This window comes from Schistocerca gregaria, chromosome 1 (assembly GCF_023897955.1).
Source record: "Schistocerca gregaria isolate iqSchGreg1 chromosome 1, iqSchGreg1.2, whole genome shotgun sequence".
Taxonomy (NCBI): domain Eukaryota; kingdom Metazoa; phylum Arthropoda; class Insecta; order Orthoptera; family Acrididae; genus Schistocerca; species Schistocerca gregaria.
The window spans coordinates 688,732,257-688,746,785 of NC_064920.1; the positions used below are offsets into that span (position 1 = coordinate 688,732,257).

General features: G+C 44.0%; 1 protein-coding gene and 1 pseudogene across 2 annotated transcripts in view; both read left to right on the forward strand.

Moving 5' to 3' along the window:
- Positions 1-14,529, forward strand: part of LOC126364588 (tyrosine-protein phosphatase non-receptor type 13-like) — a 400,236-nt gene that overhangs the window by 251,798 nt on the left and 133,909 nt on the right. The window lies entirely within an intron of this gene.
- On the forward strand, positions 4,558-4,675 carry LOC126291550 (5S ribosomal RNA; annotated as a pseudogene).

Below are 14,529 nucleotides of genomic sequence, written 5' to 3' on the forward strand. Positions count from 1 at the left end.
AACCAGGAATAACTATTTTTTCCAGTACGGATTATACTTAGTAAGACTTTTGGCTTTCTTAGAAGATATTCCACCACTCATAGACAAAGTATCTGTGCCATTGTCACTTAAATCACTTATTTTCTCTTTAATTTTAGAAATAATTCGCAAGCGCCACACGTTCAACACTCAACAGTTCTCGCAAAACAACGAACGAAGTTTTGAACTAGTATGACAATCAAGAATGAAATTAAAAATCCTTCTAGTATTGCTAAAACGCTTTGACGCGGCATTTAAACGAGTTATCAAACGAAAGAAAAAATTAAAAAAATTGTTGAATGTAAGTGAGACGGATAATAAACAAATAGAAGAATGTAGCACAAACAGAGGCAGAGAAGCGCGGCGTCGCACGAGAGGATGGGAATAGGTGAATATCGGCCCCGCCCGGGACTATCATAGACTGGTGGCCGAGCTGGTAGTATTTTTGAGCGGTATGTGCGCAGATAATGGGCACTTGCCAGCTGTAGCGCGAAAAAATTCGCAATAATAGTCGAAGAAGGTTGAAGTACAGGGCAGAGCCCTAATCCGACGGGGCGTTTAAAAACGACTATCTTGAAGATTTTTGCCGTTTGTGACTCAGGCGTAGTGACAATAATTAAACTGGTTTATTCCCTGTTGGGAAACAGCTTTATTGCTTTTGTCGTTTTATTATGACATCTATGCACTTTTCCCTTCGGCTACAGGTACGGTGGCTTATTTGGTACGTTAAATAAAACAGGCATTCCATTCCATAGAGGTTTCTTACGTCCCACAATCACTGATTTGGCTGGAGGTGTAAGGAACAAAACTTCGCGTTGTTGGGTAGATCTACGATTCTTCCTGCGGAAGGTAAGGTTTTCTGGTATTTTCCATAATTTTTTTGTGATTGAAGGTAAAGAGCATTCTTCAATAAATATCTATACGTTAGAAGAGAATCGTAAATAGACTGTTCTGTAATGTACTATCTCATACTCCCCAGACTTCTTACAAAACTAAAAAGAAACACAAATTTGGTGTCAGTTTTTAGCTATTTTCGATTTTTATGGCACTAGATAGGCCCCCTATTGTAAAAACTACGTTAGAAATCAACATAAACTGTAGTACACTGGTGCAGCTGCCTAAATATCGTGTAGGGCCCCCGCGGAAGCGCAGAAGTGTCGCAGCACGAGGTGGCACGGACTCGACTAATGTCTGAAGCAGTGCTTGAGGGAATTGACACCATGAATCCTGCTGGGCTGTCCATAAATTCGGAAGAGTACGAGGGGTGGAGATCTCTTCTGAACAGCACCTTGCAAGGCATCCCAGATATGCTCAATAATGTTCCTGTCTGGCGAGTTTGGTGGCCAGCGGAGTGTTCCTGGGGCAACTCTGTAGCAATTTTGGACGTGTGGGGTGTCGCATTGTCGTAATGGAATTGCCCATATCCGTCGGAATGCACAATGGACATGAATGGATGCAGCATATCAGACAGAATGCTTACGTACGTACGTGTCATCTGTCAGAGGGGTCCCATATCACTCCAACTGCACACATCCCACACCATTGCAGACCCTCCACCAGCTTGAACAGTCCCCTGCTGGCATGCAGAGTCCATGGATTCATGAGGTTCTCTCCATACCCGTAGCCGGCCGGGTGGCCGAGCGGTTCTAGGCGCTACAGTTTGGAATGGCGCGACCGCTACGGTGGCAGGTTCGAATCCTGCCTCGGGCATGGAAGTGTGTGATGTCCTTACGTTAGTTAGGTTTAAGTAGTTCTAAGTTCTAGGGATCTGATGACCTTAGCAGTTAAGTCCCATAGTGCTCAGAGCCATTTGAACCAATCCATACCCGTACACGTCCTTCCGCACAATACAATTTGAAAGTAGACTCGTCCGACCGGGCGACATGTTTCCTATCATCAACAGTCCAATGTTGATGTTGACGGGCCCAGGCGAGACGTAAAGCTTTGTGCGTCATCAAGGGTACGTGAGTGGGCCTTTGGCTCCGAAACCCCGTATCGATGAAATTTATTTGAATGGTTCGCACGCTGACGCTTGTTGATGGCCCAGCATTGAAATCTGCCGAAGGGTGGCACTTCTGTCACTTTGAACGATTTTCTTCAGTCGTCGTTGGACCCGTTCTTGCACGATCTTTTTGCGGCCGCAACTATGTCAGACATTTGATGTTTTTCCGGATTCCTGATATTCACGGTATACTCATGAAACGGCTGTACGGCAAAATCTCCACTTTATCGCTATCTCGGAGCTGCTGCGTCCCATCGCTCGTGCGCCGACTATAATACCACGTTCAAACTCACTTAAATCTTGACAGTCTGCCATTGTGGCCGAAGCGCCCAAACGACAGTGTCACTCTGGAGTGCATTTTGAAGGTTGTACATTCGAGTTTGAGTGGTAGAAAGAATTTCCATCGTCCAGGCTTACTAGAAATAGGGAGCAGGATTGGCGGTGTATCTTTTCCTGATTACCGATCTGTTCACCATCATCCCAGGTCTCAAACGTTTTTGCAGAATCTGTAGGATGTAAGACAATGTCAGTTGATGACCCATCCGTTGATAGTTCTTCCTTTATTTCAAGCTGGAGGATCTGTGTAGTACACGAATCATAGCGTTAGTGTATGTACCTGCTACTGGGAGATATAGTGAGACAAATATCATTAATGATTGTGATTTGTCACTTTAGAATGGTTATTGCCGGCCGGTGTGGCCGAGCGCTTCTAGGCGCTACAGTCTGTAACTGCGCGACCGCTACGGTCGCAGGTTCGAATCCTGCCTCGGGCATGGATGTGTGTGATGTCCTTAGGTTAGTTAGGTTTAAGTAGTTCTAAGTTCTAGGGGACTGATGACCTCAGAAGTTAAGTCCCATAGTGCTCAGAGCCATTTGAACCATTTTTGAATGGTTATCCAAGGACAGTTCCGAGCCTTAATACAGCAGAAAGCCTCTTTGTTTGCACGAGGCATTCCTCCTCCTCCTCACAAGCTTTCAGCGGACCCTGTGTTTGGTGAGGGTGAACCCAATTATCACAGGCGTGATAGAATTTGAAGGGCTCCAGGTACCACAAGATACAGCTTTCGTCTGTTGTTGGTTATCAAATTGAGCGTAATAGTGAAGAACAAGAAGGAAGAAAGGAGACAGGGATCGCCTCATTATTGACGGTGTTCAGAGACGGAGATCGGATTGGACAAGTGTAGGGTAGGCAATTGTCTTACTCCATTTTTGAAGGCATCATACAACAGTTCGGGTTAAGTTATTTAGGAAAACAACTAAAAACAAAATCTGTATCAACTTTCCCTAAATCGAATTAAAGCGAAGTCTGGGTTGTTTCTACCAAGTGCTTCGAATGTATCAACTTTCCCTAAATCGATTTAAAGCGAAGTCTGGGTTGTTTCTACCAAGTGCTTCGAATGTTATCTTTAAACTTAAATATTGTCTCAAGGAAGTCAAAATGAAACACAAAGCAGAGCACTTTCTCACCGGTTAGGCGCAGCTTTACCCATAGCTCAGCCTTCATTGAACGAAGGTATGTTCTCTTCATCTGTTACTACAGCTACAGTAACAGCTCATCTATTCTGTCCGTGTCCACCTTCGTAGCCTAAGCTGAGTGATGCGTATTAAAATCGCGTACTAGTATTTGGGCATCTGTTACTGTGATTACAGCCTCTCTCAACTGATCTTTCGCCATGGTCACATTGACTGTACCGCTTGCAGTATGAAAAATTTTAACTGTTAAACTATTTAACCCAAGAACACTAAAGGGGGGAAATGTTACATTGCTACTAAACCACACTAAAGGTTTACCACTCCACCTTTCTTTACAGGAAGTTATGATTTATGGGCTATACATTATTCATTACAATTATTAGGTGTCCAGTGGTATGTTACATACTAAATTAAGTACAAAATGTTCTGTTTTATACCCTGCTGGAATCGTAAGTTTTACAAGCCTTATGTACTCTTGGGTTAAGTTAGCTAGTTAAGTAGTATAGAACATTCCTTCCTCTGTCTTATCTGTCGGCACGAATTATGTTTCTTCCGAAGATTAAGAAGTGAGCACTTCGTAGCCACGTGTCCGTTATAGCTCGTCTGGAAAGATGGTGTGGGTGCACAGTGTCGCTGTACCGCCATAGTGCAGATTTAACGATTCGGACTGATGCCGCTATGACGTGGCGAAGTCTATTGCTGCCCCATCTGCAACTTTAACTATAAATTCCTGTGTATAAAGGTTTGGATGTGTCGGTCAGCGATGTCTTCTGGTTGGCGTCCACAGATTTTTATAATAGGTTATTGACACATGGTTTACGTGATTTTTTTTCTGTGGTTGTTGTCGTAATTCCGATCTCGTGTTCACAATTACTTAGGTGCTGGGTCCTGCACTCCGAGCATAAAAGTCTGCAATGTATACGTGACATGCATATTATGGTGAAATAGTCTACTGATGATGGTCACTAGATGCGTCCACATTGCTCGAGCTGCCGCTTCTTACGTTACGTCATCGGCTGATGAAATCCTTTTAATCGAAACGGAAGGAAAGAAGGAAGATTAATGCCAACGGCCTAGCTGCAGTGGTAACACCGGTTCCCGTCAGATCACCGAAGTTAAGCGCTGTCGGGCTGGGCTAGCGCTTGAATGGGTGACCACCCAGTCTGCCGAGCGCTGTTGGCAAGCTGGGTGAACTCAGCCCTTGTGAGGTAAACTGAGGAGCCACTGGATCGAGAAGAAGCGGCTCCGGTCTCGAAAACTGACATAGGCTGGGAGAGCGGTGTGCTGACCGCGTGCCCCTCCATATCCGCATCCAGTGACGTCTGTGGTCTGAGGATGACACGGCGGCCGGTCGGTGCCGTTGGGCCTGCATGGCCTTTTCGGGCGGAGTTTAGTTTTAAGGAAAATTAGTGTTCGACGTTCCGTCGACATGGAGGTAATTAGACACGGAACCCAAGTACGGAATGTTTCAAGGATGGGGAAGGAAATCGGCAGTGTCCTTTCCAAGGAACCATCCCGCCAGTTGCTTAGAGCTATTTAGGGAAATCACGGAAAAACCTAAATCAGGATGGCCGGGCGCGGTTTTGAACAGTCGTCCGCCGGAATACAAGTCCAGTGGGCTAACCACTACGCCACATCGCTCGCTCCTTTAAGTCGGCAAGTTCTAATGGTCAGCGAACTGTGCTCCTTTCTCTTGTCTCCACCAAACCGAGCAGACGTACTTTATGTCTTTCCCTCTGTGGTAGAATTAGCTTTGATTTATAATTATCTTGTTAAAACGTGTTGTATTTATGTTTCGTTTAAAAGGAAATGCATTCCCCGCAATTATTAAGTGGTGCATGATTTATGATTTTTGCAAAGTTTATCTCAGAAAAGCTAGCTAGAATTGCGAGCTCCGCAGATCATGGTTAAGAGACGCAATGTGACGAAAGCAGTTCGTGTTCAGCGTGCCATTTGGCAGTGACTTACGATCATTTTGAGCAAGCACATATTACGTATGATATGGCCATTGCCTCCGATCTGTGAATCTGCTGCTCTTGCCTCTGTCAGATACGGTTCCCACAGACCTGATAGTGATGTTTCATTACTACGGTTCGTAAATTGTAAAAACTTCAGGAGCCAATTTGATTTTTAATCGTTGCATTCTTTTTAGATGCGTATGAGATGCAATAGGAACAATGCCCACCACCATCAACAATGACCATTGCTCAGTGAGAATGAAACAATATTCATTTGCTAATTTAATGTTTAGAAATACCTTTTCTTTAACTTTCGTTTCGAACTCATTCGAAGAAGTAATCAAATAAAGAAACCTTGAGATCAAAAGGGAAGGTGCATCAGGAACAATTATAAATTTTAAGACACACAGGCGACATAACTAAATGGCTCTGAGCACTATGGGACTTAACTTCTGAGGTTATCAGTCCCCTAGAACTTAGAACTACTTAAACCTAACTAACCTAAGGACATCACACACATCCATGCCCGAGGCAGGATTCGAACCTGCGACCGTAGCGGTCGCGCGGTTCCAGACTGTAGCGCGACATAACTGTTCTTGCTGAAAGTATGGGAGCCTTCCAACGGCAGACTACGTAGCACAGAATATGGATAAGGTTTTAAGTTAAGATGAATGTGATGAACAGTCGTACTGAAGTAGTAGCGATTTGTTTGAGATTAAAATTCGGAGAAATCAAATGAGAACATTCACCTGTCTAAAAATCTGAATATGATAATATGGCCTTAGCAAGACGGATATCAGCAGTAAACTAATCCCACTATCTCGGAGCTATTTGGATTGGAAGTGGGAGCAGGCAGGTCTTCTCTCGAGTATTACCGTTGCAACACGTCCAGTCCCAAGATTCTCAGCTGAAGTTGCACACTTGCGCTATAGCAGACACTAGCGTAACTGACCGTTTTTCACTGTGTAGCAGAAATGTCTTTTCTAGTTTAGCTATGAACAAATGTGTCTAACTTAACGAATACGAGTGTGAGTCAAAAGAAAATCTTAATTTTTTATAAATATTATTTATTGTGCAGAAGTGGTAAAATTTGTATCACTCTTCAACATAATCTCCTCCACGCTCAATGCAAGTCCTCCAGCGCTTACAAATTGCATAAATTCCTTTAGAAAAAAATTCTTTTGGTAGTCCGCGCAACCACTGACGCACCGCGTGGCGTACCTCTCCATCAGAACGGAACTTCTTTAAAACCAATTGCGTCTTTGAGTGGTCCAAACATAAGGAAATCACTGATGAGTATGGTGGATGAGGGAGACACTCAAAATGCAGGTCTGTGATTGTTGCAGCTGTTATACAGGCAGTATGGGGGCTTGCATTGTCATGTTGCAAAAGGACACCTGATGACAGCAATCCCTTTGATTTCATTGCAGGCCGCAGATGATTTTTTAGGAGATCTGTGTATGATGCACTGGTGACAGTGGTCCCTCTAGGCATGTAATGCTCCAAAATGACGCCTTTTTCATCCCAAAAGAGAGTCAGCATAACCTTCCCTGCTGAGGGTTCTGTTTGAAACTTCTTTGGTTCTGGTGATGAGGAATGGCACCATTCCTTGCTCGCTCTCTTCGTTTCCGGATGGTGGAAGTGAACCCAGGTTTTTTGTCTCCAGTAACGATTCTTGCAAGGAAGCAATCACCTTCTCGTTCAAAGTTCCGAAGAAGTTCTTCACAATCATCAACAAGTCGTGCTCTCATTTCAGGAGTCAGCTGCCGTAGCACCCATCTTGCTGACGCTTTGTGAAACTGGAGCACATCATGCACAATGTGGTGAGCTGACCCATGATTAATCTGTAAACACGCTGCAATGTCATTCTGTGTTACCCGGCGGTTTTCCTTTACTAAGGGTTCAACTGCTGCAATGTTCTATGTTCTATGGAATCACAACTCGTTGTGCCTGACCTGGACGAGGAGCATCTTCCACTGAAGTCACACCATTTGCGAACTTCCTACTATATTCGTAGACTTGCTGCTGTGACAAACATGCATCGTCGACGAATTTCAATAGGTTTCACACCTTCACTACGCAAAAACCGAATAACAGACCGCTGTTCTTCCTTGGTGCAAGTCGCAAGTGGGGCGGCCATCTTTATACTCATACTGCGACCGGTATGTGTGCATCTGCACTATGCTACCACCTACATACAGTCCATTCTGCACGCTGTTTGTAACACGCTTACCAACTTACAGGATTTTGTTGTTGTGGTCTTCAGTCCAAAGACTGGTTTGATGCAACTCCCCATGCTACTCTATCCTGTGCAAACTTCTTCATCTCCCAGTACCTACTGCAACGTACATCCTTCTGAATCTGTTTAGTGTACTACGATTTTTACCCTCCACGGTGCCCTCCAGTACTAAATTGGTGATCCCTTGATGCCTCAGAATATGCCCTACCAACAGATCCCTTCTTCTACGGCGCGAAATTTCGATTTGTTATTTCATTTGACTCACCCTCGTATAATGGCACCCGGTTTTTAAATCATGCTTACCCCTGAAAGAAATTCCCTTTAAAATTTCCCACCAGAGCTTTAAATATGAGAAATCTGATAAAACTGTAGACCAACTGCAATAAAGTCTGATGTCAAGTAGTAACTTCAGAGTGTTTTTTTTTTTTTTCACCAGAAAATAAGTTCGCTCTTTCATCAAGGTAGGACTGAAAGGAGTTTCACGCCTCGCTTTCATTTTGGTGTATAAACGTTGCAAAATACAATTCCTCCTATTCGATTCAGCCACAGGCTGATTTCCCTAATATCGTTGATCTGAATTGGTAGTTCATACACGTGTTATTACATTTTTCATAGACAACATGAAACATATCCTTAAGAAAAGAGCCACATTCGTGCAAGAAAATCATTACTTATATTTAAAAAGACATGACGTTGTTCAAGTAATGTGCAGCCTCAACAGTCCAAAGAAAGAAATTACCTTTCGCGATATTCCACTACACCCTGCTAACAGCAAAAAGAGCAGACATGTGATTAGGTTAATAATACTTTGTCGAAAAGTGACAGTGAAAAATTGGAAATTTGTGGGAATGTCTTATGGGACCAAATTGAGGAGGTCATCGGTCCCGAAGCCTCCACACTACTTTATCTAACTTAAACTAACTTACACTATGGACAACACACACACCCGTGGACCGGGCGAGGTGGCGCAGTTGTTTGAGCACTGGACTCGCATTCGGGAGGACGACGGCCATCCTGATTTAGGTTTTCCGTGATTTCCCTAAATCGCTCCAGGCAAATGCCGGGATGGTTCCTTTGAAAGGGCACAGCCGAATTCTTTCCCCATCCTTCCCTAATACGATGAGACCGATGACCTCGATGTTTGGTCTCTTCCCCCAAACAACCACCCAACACACCCATGTCCGAGGGAGGGAAGACTCGAACATCCGACGGGGGGGAGTCGCACGGACCGTGAAAGTCGCTCTAGACCGCGTGGCTACCCGGGCGGCTGACATGGTCAGACCGTAGCTGTATGAAGATACAGCTTACTTCTCACAAAAATAAAAATAGCAAGTAGCCGCTTTTAACGGTGCTATTTATTAAAACCGAATATTGCCGTTGCTGGCTTCTATAAATAGTATTATTAATAGTGGCCGGTTCCTGGTTTCACTTCATTGTAAGAATTTGCAACTTTTGTTGAACAGAGGTACTAAAAAGACGTACTGCGCGATCAGGTCCCATTGCCACTTCGATGCGATATTGATGCGTGGCGGGTTATTTTTAGACACGAGCCGTGGTGTGTGGCGCCGCTGCCACGGCTGAGGTGGGCGGTGGCCTTGACCTTGGAACTCGACCCGAAGCGGCTGCCGGCGCGCGCTGTACAGCGTCACAGCCACGCGTTCGTGATTAGCCGACCGTTATCTTTGCGCTAGCTGCGCCCCGCGGGTTAGATAGTTATTTATAAAGAAACGTTAATGACGAAACTAACTATCCGTGCGTATGCGCAATCACAGAAGTTGTCTCTTGGAGGTACTGTGGCGCGAGCGCATTTGCTGCACACCAAACAACGCGACATGGCGCGGGGAAATCAGATTTTGAGATGATGGGAGAAGCTGACAGAATACATGTTGCTCATAACCTACTCGTTTACTTTTCGAAAAAAACTGATTTCTGCGCTAAAATTAATGCATTCAATTGATAGTTAACTTCCGAGGGATGACTTCTTAACCATGTTGCCCGTCCCACGTGAACACTGATTTTTTTCGTAGTAAAAGGTAGTCATTAGTTAATTCAGTGTATAGGCTACCTCAGTTCCAAAGTTCATCCAAATCAGCCCAGTCGCTGAAGCTGTAAGGAACAAGGAAAACAGCAATTTCTGCTTCGGTGCAGCGCAAAGTTTATATTATTTGTACATGCAATGACGTCATCTGCCCTTAAGTGTGTGCCTGTTACCAGCCGATACGCTCGCATATCATAATCAAATCCAGCCTCGTTAAAAGCCACCACGTTTTACAAGCCTGTCTGTCGTACGACACTTAAATGACACTGTTGTGTCTTCAAGGGTCTCAAGAGCTCTAAGAGGCATCTGGTTGGGGTTGGGTTGTTTTGGGGAAGGAGACCAGACAACGAAGTCAGCGGTCTCATCGGATTAGGAAAGGATGGGGAAGGAAGGTGGCAGTGCCATTTCAGAGGAACCATCCCGCCATTTGCCTGGAGCGATTTAGGGAAATCACGGAAAACCTAAATCAGGATGGCCGGACGCGGGAATGAACCGTCGTCCTCCCGAATGCGAGTCCAGTGTCTAACCATTGCGCCACCTCGCTCGGTGTAGGCATCTGGTGTTCCGCGGCTAAAATGCAACGGGCTTTTATGGAAGTACGGATTAAATATTTTGAAGAACTTTTTTTGACTCCATTTTCTCCCAGCAGGTTTGACGCGGCCCGCCAAGAATTCCTCTCCTCTGTCAACCTTAGAGCAACACTTGAAACCTACATCCACAGTTATGGATGTATTCCAGTCTCTGTCTTATTCTACAGTTATTACTCTGAGCACTATGGGACTTAACATCTCAGGTCATTAGTCCCCTAGAACTTAGAACTACTTAAACCTAACTAACCTAAGGACATCACACACATCCATGCCCGAGGCAGGATTCGAACCTGCAACCGTAGCGGTCACGCGGTTCCAGACTGACGCGCCTAGAATCGCTCGGCCACACCGGCCGGCACAGTTATTACGCTCTACAGCTCCCTCTAGTACCATGAAACTTGTTTCCTGATGTCTCAACAGATGCTTAGTCATACTGCCTCTTTTCTTCTTCTCGTTTTCCATATATTCCTTTCCTCGCCGGCCCTGCGTAGAACATCCTAGTTGCTTACCTAATTTTCAAGTATTCCGTAGCACATCTCAAATGCTCCGATTCGCGATGCGCAGGGACGTGAAAACTTTTCAGTCACTGCAGTATATGAGCTGAAATCAACCATGCTCTGCTTTTAAGCAAGCGTTTTTACCTCTGCAAAGTCTTCAAAATTTCGCGCAATGTTGTACTTCATTTGATGCAGCGTACAACAAAATGAAAATTCAGTCCTTCATGGAGCGAAGATATCAGACTGTAAGGTGTGCGAAAATCATCTATTTTTTCACGAAATAGTTTTCGAAAAATCGGGTGATACGTTTTCACATCGGCCAGAGCACCGTCTCTCATTACAGGCAATGATTTATTTAATTTGATGCAACGCAGTAAGTATGACGGATAAGGAAAAGAAATCCAGTTCTTTAAGGAGTGAAAATGTCAGATTGTCAGATTTGCAAAAATCTAAATTTTTCGGCATATAGTGTTCGAAAATTGGATGATAAGTATTTTATATGGGCCAGGACACTGACTCCCAGCACAGGCAACAGCTTTTTGCGAGCAGTATAGCAGTAACAAACGCAGCCTCAGCACGGAATGCGAAGAGCTCAGCCGTCCGTTGCAGCGAAAGGGTTAATAAAGAAACAACGAAAATATAAAGATGCTGTATGTGAACAGTAGCAGTACACGTTGCTCAGAAATGAAATTGCTGGAGAGTGTAGAAAAGCTAAGGAACAATGGATGTCGATTGAATATTTAGCAGTAACGTTGCGAAACGACTTGAAATTGAATTTAAGGTTGGCTGTAGAGAAGGTGAATGGTCGACGTCGGTTTGTTGTGAGATTCGTAGGAAAATGTAGATCATTCACTGAGTATAGAACGCCTGTGAGATCAATTCTTGAGGACTGTTCGAGTGTTTTGGATTCCCACAAGTTTGAATTAAAGGCAGACGTCGAAGGAATTCAGAGGCGTGTTGCTAGATTTTATTGGTTCGATCAGCACACGAGCATTACGAAAATGCTGGGTGGACGTAGATGGGAATCCATAGAGGGAAGAGAACATTACTTTCCCCAAATACTATGCAGAAAGTTTAAAAGCCAGCATTTACTACAGACTGCATGACGTTTCTACTACCACCAACCTCCCGAAGTCAAGAAAGATAAACCAGGGCTCGTACGGTTGCATACAGATATGAAACTTCCTGACAGATTAAAACTGTGTGCCGTACCGAGACTCGAGCACGGGACTTTTGCCTTTCGCGGGCAAGTGCTTTACCAACTGAACTACCCAAGCACGACTCACGACCCGTCCTCACAGCTTCAATTCTGCCAGTGCCTCGTCTCCTACCTTTCTGTATGCAGAAATCTCACTCTGCATACAGATAGTCACTTTTCTCTCGACGCATTTGCGGGGACATGATGGGGAATATCTGGGAGTGGTTTCAGTCATAGACTGTATGGTGACTAGTGGAGTACGTATATAGATTTAGAGGAAAGAAGAATGATTGGAAAGCCAGATGTGCACTATATAAGTAAGGTGGTTCGGAGCTGGAACCTAAGAAAAGTTAATGAAGATAGATGAGTCACGTGCGCTCTAGTTACAAAGTAAATTTCTATTGCCACATTAGTTCATCATAATGCATGATTAATGCAGATATGGAAGAGTGACAAAATGAATAAGTTTTATTTTGAATGCAAAAGTGCTTACCAAGAAGATTTAAGCCCGATTTAAGGACCGGGTCAATACTAATAGTCTCAGTTTCCTGGCCCCAATAAATTAAAATTGTACGTTTCAGTTGATTGTATACTGACAGAGATGAACAGAAAATTAGTCAACGTTCTCTGCACAACGATTCTCCTTTTCAAAAAAAATGTACGGTAGTGTCACGAGCGGTTTACTGCGCTGCGCCGTGTACCCAGTTGCGCCTTTGTCCAGGGCGGGCTCGCTCGTTCCGCTTCCACGTCGCTACGGGGTTGCCGGGAACTGTACTTGCCTTCGGCCAGGCGCTGAACAAAGGAGCAGCGCGCAGCGTCCTGGACCGCCGCCCGCAGCGGAACAAATGGCCGCCTTCAGCGGTACCTCACCCGTCATCTTCGTGGAACACGACCTGTCCTGCCGCCGTGGAGCAAGTTCAGGGCTCGGAGGATAAGTATGACGAACACTTCGAGTGAAAGGGTTCGTTTAGGGCCTGAACTCCACTTTCTGCAAAACCAGTTATTTTTATTTTTTATTCAAATATGTTTCAATATGTGACTGCAATCACAACAAAATAAAAATGCATGTGTTATAGGTTTTAGGCTTAAAATAGAAAACCATCAAAAGTTCTGCATAGTTTTCTACAGGAATAAAATGAAACTCACAGAAGGTAGCACATAGATGTCGAATTATGTTCGAATACAGAACAAAAAGGAAGTGGTATGTTTTTCAAAACTAGAAACTTTAAAAAACTTACATAATTCAAAGAGACCTTTGGAGAAAAAAGAACCACGTGTATGAATATCAAGAGCTCAGATGAAAACCCAGTTCTAAGCAAAGAAGGGAAAGCAGAAAGGTGGAAGGAGTATATAGAGGATCTATACAAGGGCGATGTACTGGAGGACAGTGTTATGGAAATGGAAGAGCATGTAGAAGAAGATGAAATGGGAGATATGAGACTGCGTGAAGAGTTTGACAGAGCACTCAAAGACCTAACTCGAAACAAGGCCCCGGGAGCAGACAACATTCCATTAGAACTACTGACAGCCTTGGGAGAGCCAGTCCTGACAAAACTCGACCATCTGGTGGACAAGGTCTATGAGACAGGTGAAATACCCTCAGACTTGAAGAAGAATATAATAATTCCAATCCCAAAGAAAGCAGGTGTTGACAGACGTGAAGCAATACTGACCCTAACACTTATCTTAGAAAATAGATTAAGGGAAGGCAAACCTACGTTTCTAGCATTTGTAGACTTAGAGAAAGCTTTTGACAATGTTGACTGGAATACTCTCTTTCAAATTCTGAAGGTGGCAGGAATAAATTACAGGGAGCGAAAGGCTATTTACAATTTGTACAGAAATCAGATGGCAGTTGTAAGAGTCGAGGGACATGAAAGGGAAGCAGTGGTTGGGAAGGGAGTGACAGGGTTGAAGCCTCTCCCTGATGTTATTCAATCTGTATATTGAGCAAGCAGTAAAGGAAACAAAAGAAAAATTCGGAGTAGGTATTAAAATCCATGGAGGTTCGCCGATGACATTGTAATTCTGTCAAAGACAGCAAAGGACTTGGAAGAGCAGTGAACGGAATGGACAGTGTCTTGAAAGGAGGATATAAGATGAACATCAACAAAAGCAAAACGAAGATAATGGAACGTAGTCGAATTAAGTCGGGTGATGCTGAGGGAATTAGAATAGGAAATAAGATGCTTGAAGTAGTAAAGGAGTTTTGTTATTTGGGGAGCAAAATAACTGATGATGGTCGAAGTAGAGAGGATATCAAAAGTAGACTGGCAATGGCAAGGAAAGCGTTTCTGAAGAAGAGAGATTTGTTAACAACGAATATAGATTTAAGTGTCAGGAAGTCGTTTCTGAAAATATTTGTATGCAGTGTAGCCATGTATGGAAGGGAAACATGGACGATAAATAGTTTGGACACGAAGAGAATAGAAGCTTTCGAAATGTGGTGCTACAGAAGAATGCTGAAGATTAGATGGGTAGATCACATAACTAATGAGGAGGTATTGAATAGAATT